Source organism: Myripristis murdjan, chromosome 8, assembly GCF_902150065.1.
Source record: "Myripristis murdjan chromosome 8, fMyrMur1.1, whole genome shotgun sequence".
In the NCBI taxonomy this organism is placed as follows: Eukaryota; Metazoa; Chordata; class Actinopteri; order Holocentriformes; family Holocentridae; genus Myripristis; species Myripristis murdjan.
In genome coordinates, this window is record NC_043987.1 from 27,231,987 (window position 1) to 27,241,056 (window position 9,070).

Below are 9,070 nucleotides of genomic sequence, written 5' to 3' on the forward strand. Positions count from 1 at the left end.
CAGTAGACGCACGCAAATCAGATTTACACAGGAAAAGTGGTCGGCTCTTTAAAAGCATGACCTAACTGTGAGTGTGTGATAAAGTGGAGGCTGAGGAGCTCTCAGATGTTGAGGCTGTAAGGCAGAAGCATCTGTATAATCTAGATGTTATGGGTTATGTAATGCACCCCCCCCCCCCCCCCCCCCCCCCTTTACTTACTGTACTGCGTACTGTTTAGATATTCTCTCGCCCCCCTACTGTCTCTCTCGCTTAATCTGCCTCTTCTCTCTCGTTCCCTCTCTCCTCAGGTCATTATCATCTCTCCAGCTCCAGACTTTCCTTTCCTTCCTCTCATCTGTGAATAATTCTCTCCATCAAAGAAAGAGAGATAAGGAGACACGTCCAACTGCTAGCGCTGTTTTGCTCCTGCTAATGAATCCTCCAAGTCCTGTGCTGTCGTTAGCAAGCCGAGGAGAACATAAAATAAAAAAAATAAAATAAAATAAAATAAATTAAAAAAAAAAAAAAAAGAAGAAGACACATCCATCACGAGCTACACACGTTGAGCATCACACCACACACTTCCAAAACACACACGGACACCAGACGCTACAAACGACATCAGGTGTACATTTGGGATCTAGAAATGGGAAAAAAAAAAACACACATTCACACACACACACACACACATAACTCACACATACACATGCACAGGCACGCACGAACACACAGACAGGGTTTGTAGTATGTGCGTAGTTCATGTGTGCTTCAGATTAGTGTAGTATTTCATCTAGGAGGAGTGTGACGTGATCAACTTTCCGCCCCTTGAGCAAGTGGGAAAAAAAAGAAAAAAAAAAGAAAAAAAAAGAAAACCATCCGAGAATGGTCATCTCAACCAGGACCAAAGGTTCATGCCCTTGTACAGACTTTAAAAGAAGAAGAAAAACACTCTGTCGATATTTTTCTCTGCCACATTAGTGTACAGTATACGGCGTACTGTATAGGAAAAAAAAACATCTAACGTAGTACTTTGCAGCAGGACGAAACATCCAGCGGCGGATTCTCCGAGGCCATCTCGGACGCCTCCTCGGGGGCTCAGCGTCCCTCCGGTGTCGGACTTTGTTTTCCTCCGCAGGAGAGGCAGACGATGATGAAGCGTCCGGCGGTTGTTATTGATGTCAGAGGAGGGAGAAACGAGGACGGACTCACCGGGCCCCGAGCATGTCACGCAAACCTTGAAATGTGTCCCTCTTCCTCATTCTTTTTTTTTTTTTTTTTGTCACCGTCCTCAAGGTGCTCATCCGTATCCTTTTTTCTTTTTTCTTTTTTTTATGATTCTTTTTTTTTGAGTTATTTCACTTTGGGGTTTGTGTAATATAGATATAAAACCATCAAGAGAGGAGTTTCTCCATGCCGGTTTTTTACAGTCCACTGAGGATGAGATGGCGCCCGCGTGCTTCTGGGAGACGTGAACTCTTTGATCATCCCCCGGCGTCCCGGCCAAAACTGGGCAGACTTTTTCCAAGAGGACGAACGTTGTGTGTTTCAGGAACCAGACCAGCATCCATTCTGAGTGCACTCGCTGGAGTCGTCGGCCTACGGGTGGGAAAGGATATCACCATTATGTTTGATTTTTTCTATCATTCCAGGACTCTTTTTTTTTTTTTTTTTTTGGGTTGTTTTGTTTGGTCAAAGAAAAAAAAAAAAAAAAGTCATCGTCCGACTTCAACCGAGAAAAATGTTGTCTTCGAGTCCACATCCTGTCCCGAGACAAGACTTTACAGAAGGACACGCGCGTCCGTGTCACTTTTACTCGTGGGTGTTTCCGTGTTTTTTGTGGGCGTGTTTGTTTTGTATTCGTGTGCGCGTGTGTGCCTGTACGTGTGTGTCACTGTGACCTTGTGTGTGACACGTTTCTGTGCTCATCGCCTCCCTTGTCCTTTCCGTCCTTGCCGCCACACCCCTTCCTCCTCGCCCCCCACCACCAACCCCACCCTCCTCCTCCTCCTCCTCGTCCCCCAAGAAAAATAATCCCAGCATCCACAGACTGAAACACTCGTCTCGGAGCCAAACGTGTCTTCTGTCCCGTGTCTTCAAAGGATACTTCGTATGTGTGTGTGTGTGTGTGTGTGTGTGTGTGTGTGTGTGTGTGTGTGTGTGAGCGTGGGCCTCATTGCACTAGGTGGGGAAACAGTTTGTCTTTCATAGGCACTAGGTCGTATCGTCTATCTTGTCTCTGAAATCAGCTGTCAATCATTCAACTCCCCCCCTCCTCCTCCTCCTCCTCCTCTTCCTCTTCCTCCTCCTCCTCCTCCTCCTCCTCGCCTTGCCTGATGTAAGTAACTGTGTTGATCGTGTACTTCTTTCAATAATTTGTGTACTGTATGTCAGAGGGGAAAAAAAACAAACAAACAAAAAAAAAAAAAACAGATGGCATCGTGATTGAAAAATAAATTGTTGGGTGTGTTTCGATTAATTATCAGAAAAGGAACGGGAGGAAAAACAAATAAAAAACAAACAAAAAAAAAAACACGTTACGGCCTACAGATAAGGACAAATTTAGATCCCCTTGCCGCCCCCCAGTGAGCAAGAAAACAGGGAGGAGGTGTGGGAGAATAAAAAAAACAACAACAACAACAACAACAACAAAAAAACAAAAAGCCATGTTTGTCACCGCTACTACGACGACGACTACTGTAACCTCAGCAAAAAAAAAACAAAAAAAAAAACAACAGTACGACACCTCACTACAGCTACTTGTATTGCGATCCGCTGCCATTTCCCCCTCATCTCCACACACACACACTCACACACACACATATACACACACACACACACACAAATACACACATTCCAAGAGGAGGAGGAGGCCGGCTGGGGGGATCTGGTTTCTTTCTCCTTACCTTTGGACCATGGCAGTGCGAGTGAGACTTACTGGTATGCTTGCTCGGGTACACAGAGGCAACACGTCCCCGCATCACATCATACCCACAAGTATCCCGTGTGGTTTTGTCAGCTCAGGAGCTTATTGATCAGCTTGTATAAGAAGATATGGTATTGATCCAATCGGTGTCGAGGCCCTGTTCCTCTCCCTCCCGGCCTCTCTCTCTCTCTCTCTCTTTGTCTCTCTCTATCTCCCCGTTTAAGCTCCTTAGTGGTGGCCGGTGATACTTGTAGTGGAGCCGCCACCTTCACTTTTCCTCCCTCCTTTCCTTTCCTTTCCTTTCCTTTCCTTTCCTTCCATCCTCCCTTCCTTCCCTCCTTTCCTCTCTCGAAAGCCTCGCTCCCTATCCATCGCTCTCCGATTACCCGCCTCTCGTTCTTGCAAATGTTACCTTTCCTCCTCCTTTTCCTCCCTCGCATCCCCCCCGCCTATCCATTTCTTGCTCTATTTTTTCTGCCCCCCCCCACCACCACCACCATCACCGCCGCCACCGCCACCGCTCCCTCAGCAATCTCACCTCCTTCCATCTTGCCCTCTTTCTTTCTATCGGTGTATAACAGCCCCTCCCCTCCCTTCCCTCTCTCTCTCTCTCTCTCTCTCTCTCTGTCTCTCTGTCTCTCTCTCTCCTCTTGTGTTAGTGCAGTTCTGAATGGTCATGGGGAAACGTGTTTGCATGCTTATATTAACATGAATGATGTCAACTTGATGCAATGAAAAATTATATAAGTGATGCTTTAAGCAAAAATCTGACAATGAACTTGATACTAATACTACTAATGACGACTAAATGGAGACCTAGCGAATCGTTTATCTCTGTGGTCAAAAACAAACCGATGATGAAATAACATTGTTTATGCTGTGTATATCTTCTCTTGAATTGGTATTTCTCGTTTTTAATTTTCAACCCTTTTTTTTATATATATATATATATAATTTATTTAAGAGGTTTACTTTTTTATGGGTTCAAGCTGAGAATTTTTTGAACGGGCGCAAAGGCGTTCAGTCAGGGCGATTGTTTCAGTCAGGGCAACTATACCAGGAAGCAGGAAGTAGGTGAATGTGTAAGTAATGAATGTGGCTGAAGCAATGATAATGGAAATAAAGGATATGTATCATCCAGCCTCATTCCTCTTGAGTCTTTTTTTTTTAAATTCTCAGGTTGGGAGTCAGAGCACTTGGTGTTCACACTGCACACATGCAAGGCTCTATGCTATATATATATATATATATATATATATATATAATGTACGGCCGTGGGCATTTCAAATGTACACACTCTATATTTAATTCTGCCATGTAAGGCAATACACTGTACCTGGACAGAGGCAGCCTGAACCTAACTTTTTCATCACTAGAAGTTGTACATCTCTCTCTCTCGCCCTCTCTCTTGGCCTCCTACCTTCTGCGGTGCATTAAGTCATGTGTAATTATTTAGCCACTTTGTCATGAATTCTTTATTGTGGCCGCGTTTTACCTAAATGCAAAGTAGAGCACGGCTGCCTGCCCCGTGTGCCTCCCTCCCTCCCTCCCTCCCTCCAGCTGACTGGACTGCCTCCTCCCGCGTTGTCGCCTATGCTTTGTAGTTGTTGTTGTTTTTAATACTCACATTATTTGTCATGTGGTGATTATCCGCCTTGTTAAAGTGAGCGCTGTGTGCTGTGTGCTGTGCAGAGGGAATGCCCACCGGCGGCAATGTGCAACTCCGGCACTGTGACAGAAATGGAGAGAAAGGAGGCGTGAGCTTCTTGGATGTGCGAGGCAGCGGCGGAGAAGAAGAGAAGGAGGGGAAGGAGAGGATTAGACAAATGAGGAGGAGGAAGGAAGGAAGGAAGGAAGGAAGGACAGAAGGAGGGGGGCGAGGGAGCACATGGGAAAAAGCTGGAATGGAGAGGAGACGAGTGTGTGAACATGTGGGGAAGAGAGGAGAGACAGAGGTGGAGGAGGGCAGCTCTGTATATAGGCACACTCATCATGGGGCACCTGCAGCACACTGACAGTGTTAACAGTTTGAGATCGCACATACACCATAGGGAGATGCACACACACACACACACACACACACACAAGCGTCACGTGCGCACACACACACACGTGACAACATGCCGGTTAGCACTGCTTTAATGCTGAGAGAGAAGGAGAGAGGAGGAGAGGGAGGGAGAGAAAAGGGAGGAGGGGTTGGGGGGGGGGGTTGCTGTCTCCATGGCAACGTTCCCACCGTGCAAAAAAAAAAAAAAAAAAAAAATCATTTAGTCGGAAAGACATTTCACTCAGTTCAGTGAGCTGAAAGAGGCTGAGAGGGAGGGAGGGGGAGCGAGTTAAAGACTGGGGGAGGTGTGTGTGTGTGTGTGTGTGTGTGTGTGTGCAATATAGAGCTGTTTGTATCACACTGGAGGGATTTATCTCATGTAAGGTGACAGCAAGCCATTAGCTCTTATTGCATATATATTGGATTATTACACATAGCCTAATGATAACCAATTCCCTCTCGTCATTAAAAATGAATGCTGTTGCTTTTTGGGTGAGACTTTGGGTATCGGGATCGTCTTGGCCGGACCATCTGGACGGAGCAGGCCGACTGAACCCGTACCTTTATGTAACACGTTAACATTCACTTTTTACTTAACTACACAGCAAAAAAGAAAAAAGAAAAAGAAAAAAAAAACAACTCCCTTTCCTCCTTACGTGACTGTGACTCCAAACTTGAGTTTCCTCACCTTGAAAGCACCGTGCAGACGGACTCCGGCGTCTCCTAAGACCACTTATTATGCCACGTATACAGTTTTATTCCGGCACTATAAATAATACCCAAATCCTTTCAAACTAATGAATTCAAAGAATGCACACGGGTGGAAAACCCAAGCAGCGGGGATGTTGAGGTGCCTCTCCAGGGGAACGGTGTTTTCAGTGGCACTAACGCAGTAGGTGTGCCGTGGGCTCTCAACCATTATCCTGCTCTACAAATTGTCTTCATAGTTTAACAACATTCAGCTTAGGCCACCAAGATGAACAAGGAACCAATTATAACAGGGCAGCTGGGGTTCTTTTTATCAGAAAAAAAAAAAAATCTCTCTCTCTCTATATATAAAATCATATTCAGTATTTAGATGAAGAGTGAATCCGTAACACCTTACAATAAGGCAACTCCAAATGAGGATTAAGAAAATTCCTCAACGCTTGGGTTTATGAGCCGATTCCAAAACTAATTAGACAAACAGAAAAAGCCAGTCATCGAGCTAAAAACTGCTTTCTTAGTTCCTGAAAGGGAGACACTTTGGAGACACACGCTTTTTCAAGTAGTTAATAAGTAATTCCAAGAGTGGACTGTCAGATACCACCTTAATGAACCAGGATCTAATTATCATGGATATCAGCTAATCCACATAATGACAACTTACCTAACGTCACAATGAACGTGTTAAATTTATTAATTTAATATTCACATATTAAACAATAAATTAAGAGGATTTACTAACTTTATTTATTGTTTTTCTATTTTATATCAGAGAATAAGATAAGATAAGAACCCCCTTATTGTCGTTGTCATGGTTAACAACAAAATTAGGTGCCATCCTTCAGTGCAGTAGAGAAAAAACAAAAAAAACATAATAAATAATAAGAGTGACACATACACATGCACTCCTTCACATTCTAAAGATATCGCACGTTTCCAATACTTGTTTGTTATTGTCAAAGTCAGTATTGCACAGAAACAGAAACACTTTGGCGGTGTCACATTTCAATATTGCACAGGAGAATTATTTAGTGTTTAGTATTTAACTGGTTCACAGCAGTAGGATAAAAACTGTTTTTTTCAGTATATCAAAATCCCATGACTTGTTTCTGGAAAACAGAGAATCTCAAACAAGGAAACAGTTGGTGTGAATAAAAATTTCAACCAGTACAAAACATCCCATTTTTGAGCAATCACCGTCAAATAAACCGGCCTTTCTCCCCCTTAGCTGATTGCACATTGATTTACACTTTTGAAGGATGTGTGTTGGTGTTAAGCCCCGCCCAAAAACAAAGTGTTTCAACAGGATATACGTCAACTTAAGGAAGCGAGATGCTCTGGAAATGCTGTGTGGTTGTGACTTTAATCATTAAGTGATTCATCATTCCTGATAAACTTTGAGTGAGGCGCTGAATGGCACTTAAGAAACCGCTTTTTTTTTTTTTTTTTTTCATTGTTTCATATCAGCTCAGCAGTGGAAGCAAAAAGTGATCAGATCAGAGACGCCCCTCCCCGAACCTTGAGCATCTTTTCGGTTCTGAATTACTTGTAATGCAGCGTACCAGTGACAGTGTTGGTAGAAGAGGCCCTTGAGACCGGCAGGAGACGGTGCTATCACAGCATCCCAAATGCTCTGGGTAGTTCTGCTAACCCATTTGTGTGGCTGTCAGTGTATCAGCATGCTGGCTGTGATTACCTGTTGTGAACAGACCATCTGGTCCCCAGCATCCCAGCTGGGTACCACGGTCAGGAGACGGATTGTCTTTACCACGCCACCTGGACCTCCCAGACACGGAGAGCTCAGGCACCATCCATATTTCTCATTCATATTTTATTATGTCATTCTCCGGCCAAGGCAAACGAACAACAAAGCAAAAAAAAAAAAAAAAAAAAATCACATTGTCTGGAATTGTTTTCCGACGGCAGACCTTGAATGCAGGCCTTCTGCCGCCGCTGTTGTGTTTATTGGAGTTCAAAACAATGAGATACATAACATATCCCTTTGAGCGGCAGAAAACATCAAAGTTGCATAGGGAGCCTACACACACTTACACACACACATGCACACACAATAGCCTTTGTGTCAGTTTAATTCGATCACGGTTCACAAGCGGAGATGAAAGTCTGTGCGGTGTGGGGGGGGGGGTTTGATGCGTGCGTCCGGGGGGTAGCCTTGCGTACACGCCCTCCTGCAGACGAACCTTTCTGAGGTCACCGGGAGCCGGCGCCCATGTGGCCCCGGCTGTTGATGCCTAAATGGAAAAGCTACCCGGGGTCCACAGCTTTGGTGCAGCCGCTTGAATTCGGGTTAAATTGGTTCGGTTCATTGTTTCTGTAGGAGGTTTTGAGTTTGATGAGCTCTGAAGCCCATTGCTGAACGCCGCGCTGCGCTGAGTGGCTGGCACCGCCACGGGGGAATAGACGCTATTGTTGGACCCAAAGAAACATTGCCCCGATGTGTTCTGACTACAGGTTAGCAGCTGGCGCATTGTGCTGATTTGACAGCAGGTTAGCGTGCTGATGTAACTACGCTGTTGTTTTCCGCCCAGAGGGTTTTTGCAGGCCTTGTTCACTGTATAGATGGAAGGACTGGGTTCGGAAAAGCAAAACCTGACAACATGGTAAAGACCGGGTTCAGCGTTTCTAGCGTCAAGTCGCCAATATTTCATCTGCATTTGAAAGACCAATAGGAGCCAATAGACACATTTAAGAAAAAGTAGTCCACTGCGTTTCAGACGTTTCCCTGTAGAGATTTTTCATTGTGCAACCTCAATCAATCTAAATAATAGAGGCAAACAAATATAATGTATTGTGGCTCTCAATGATGCCTAACCTTGTCTGCCTGACACGGATCGAACAGCTACTGTACTTACTGTAGATATTTGCTGACATCTCCTGGAGATCTGCATCAACAGCACTGAGTCTCTCTCTCTCTCTCTCTCTCTCTCTAATGCACCTGCAGACATCAGCTTCAAACATAAAGAGGGAAAAAAAACCCAGTCTTGGACCATTTAGTCTACAACGTAATGAACTCTCCTAAACTCAAGCGTTCAGTCTTCTTAACGTTTTAGTGTCATCTGTAGGGTGCGGAGCTCTCGACAACGGAGGGGAAACTGACTTTATGGACTCATCCGAGGTTTGTAGTTTCACCCTTGAAGTATTTTTTGTTTCATTGCATCGCCTGCAGGTTCGAATTACCCATCCCTCAAACAAACAAACTCTGATGCAGTGTTAGTCAAGCAGTCTGAGTGGCTTCGGGCTCCGGTCTTCCATTAGCTAAAGAGTCTGCACTACCTTGGCATTTACTTTCACTAGAGAAGCAAATCTACATTCATGCTTCTTTCTGCCAATTATCCATGCCAAACTGCAACATGCTCCAAGGGATATTAAGCCAAAATGGGCTTGGCCCTTGAAT

The 9,070-nt window shown here is 44.7% G+C and overlaps 1 protein-coding gene across 1 annotated transcript in view; it reads left to right on the plus strand.

Annotated features, from left to right (window-relative positions):
- Positions 1-2,728, plus strand: part of syt3 (synaptotagmin III) — a 28,049-nt gene extending 25,321 nt beyond the window's left edge. The window contains 1 exon segment of the mRNA XM_030058658.1: positions 289-2,728. The gene's annotated coding sequence lies outside the window, so the exon portion shown is untranslated.
- Positions 2,729-9,070: the final 6,342 nt, after the last annotated feature.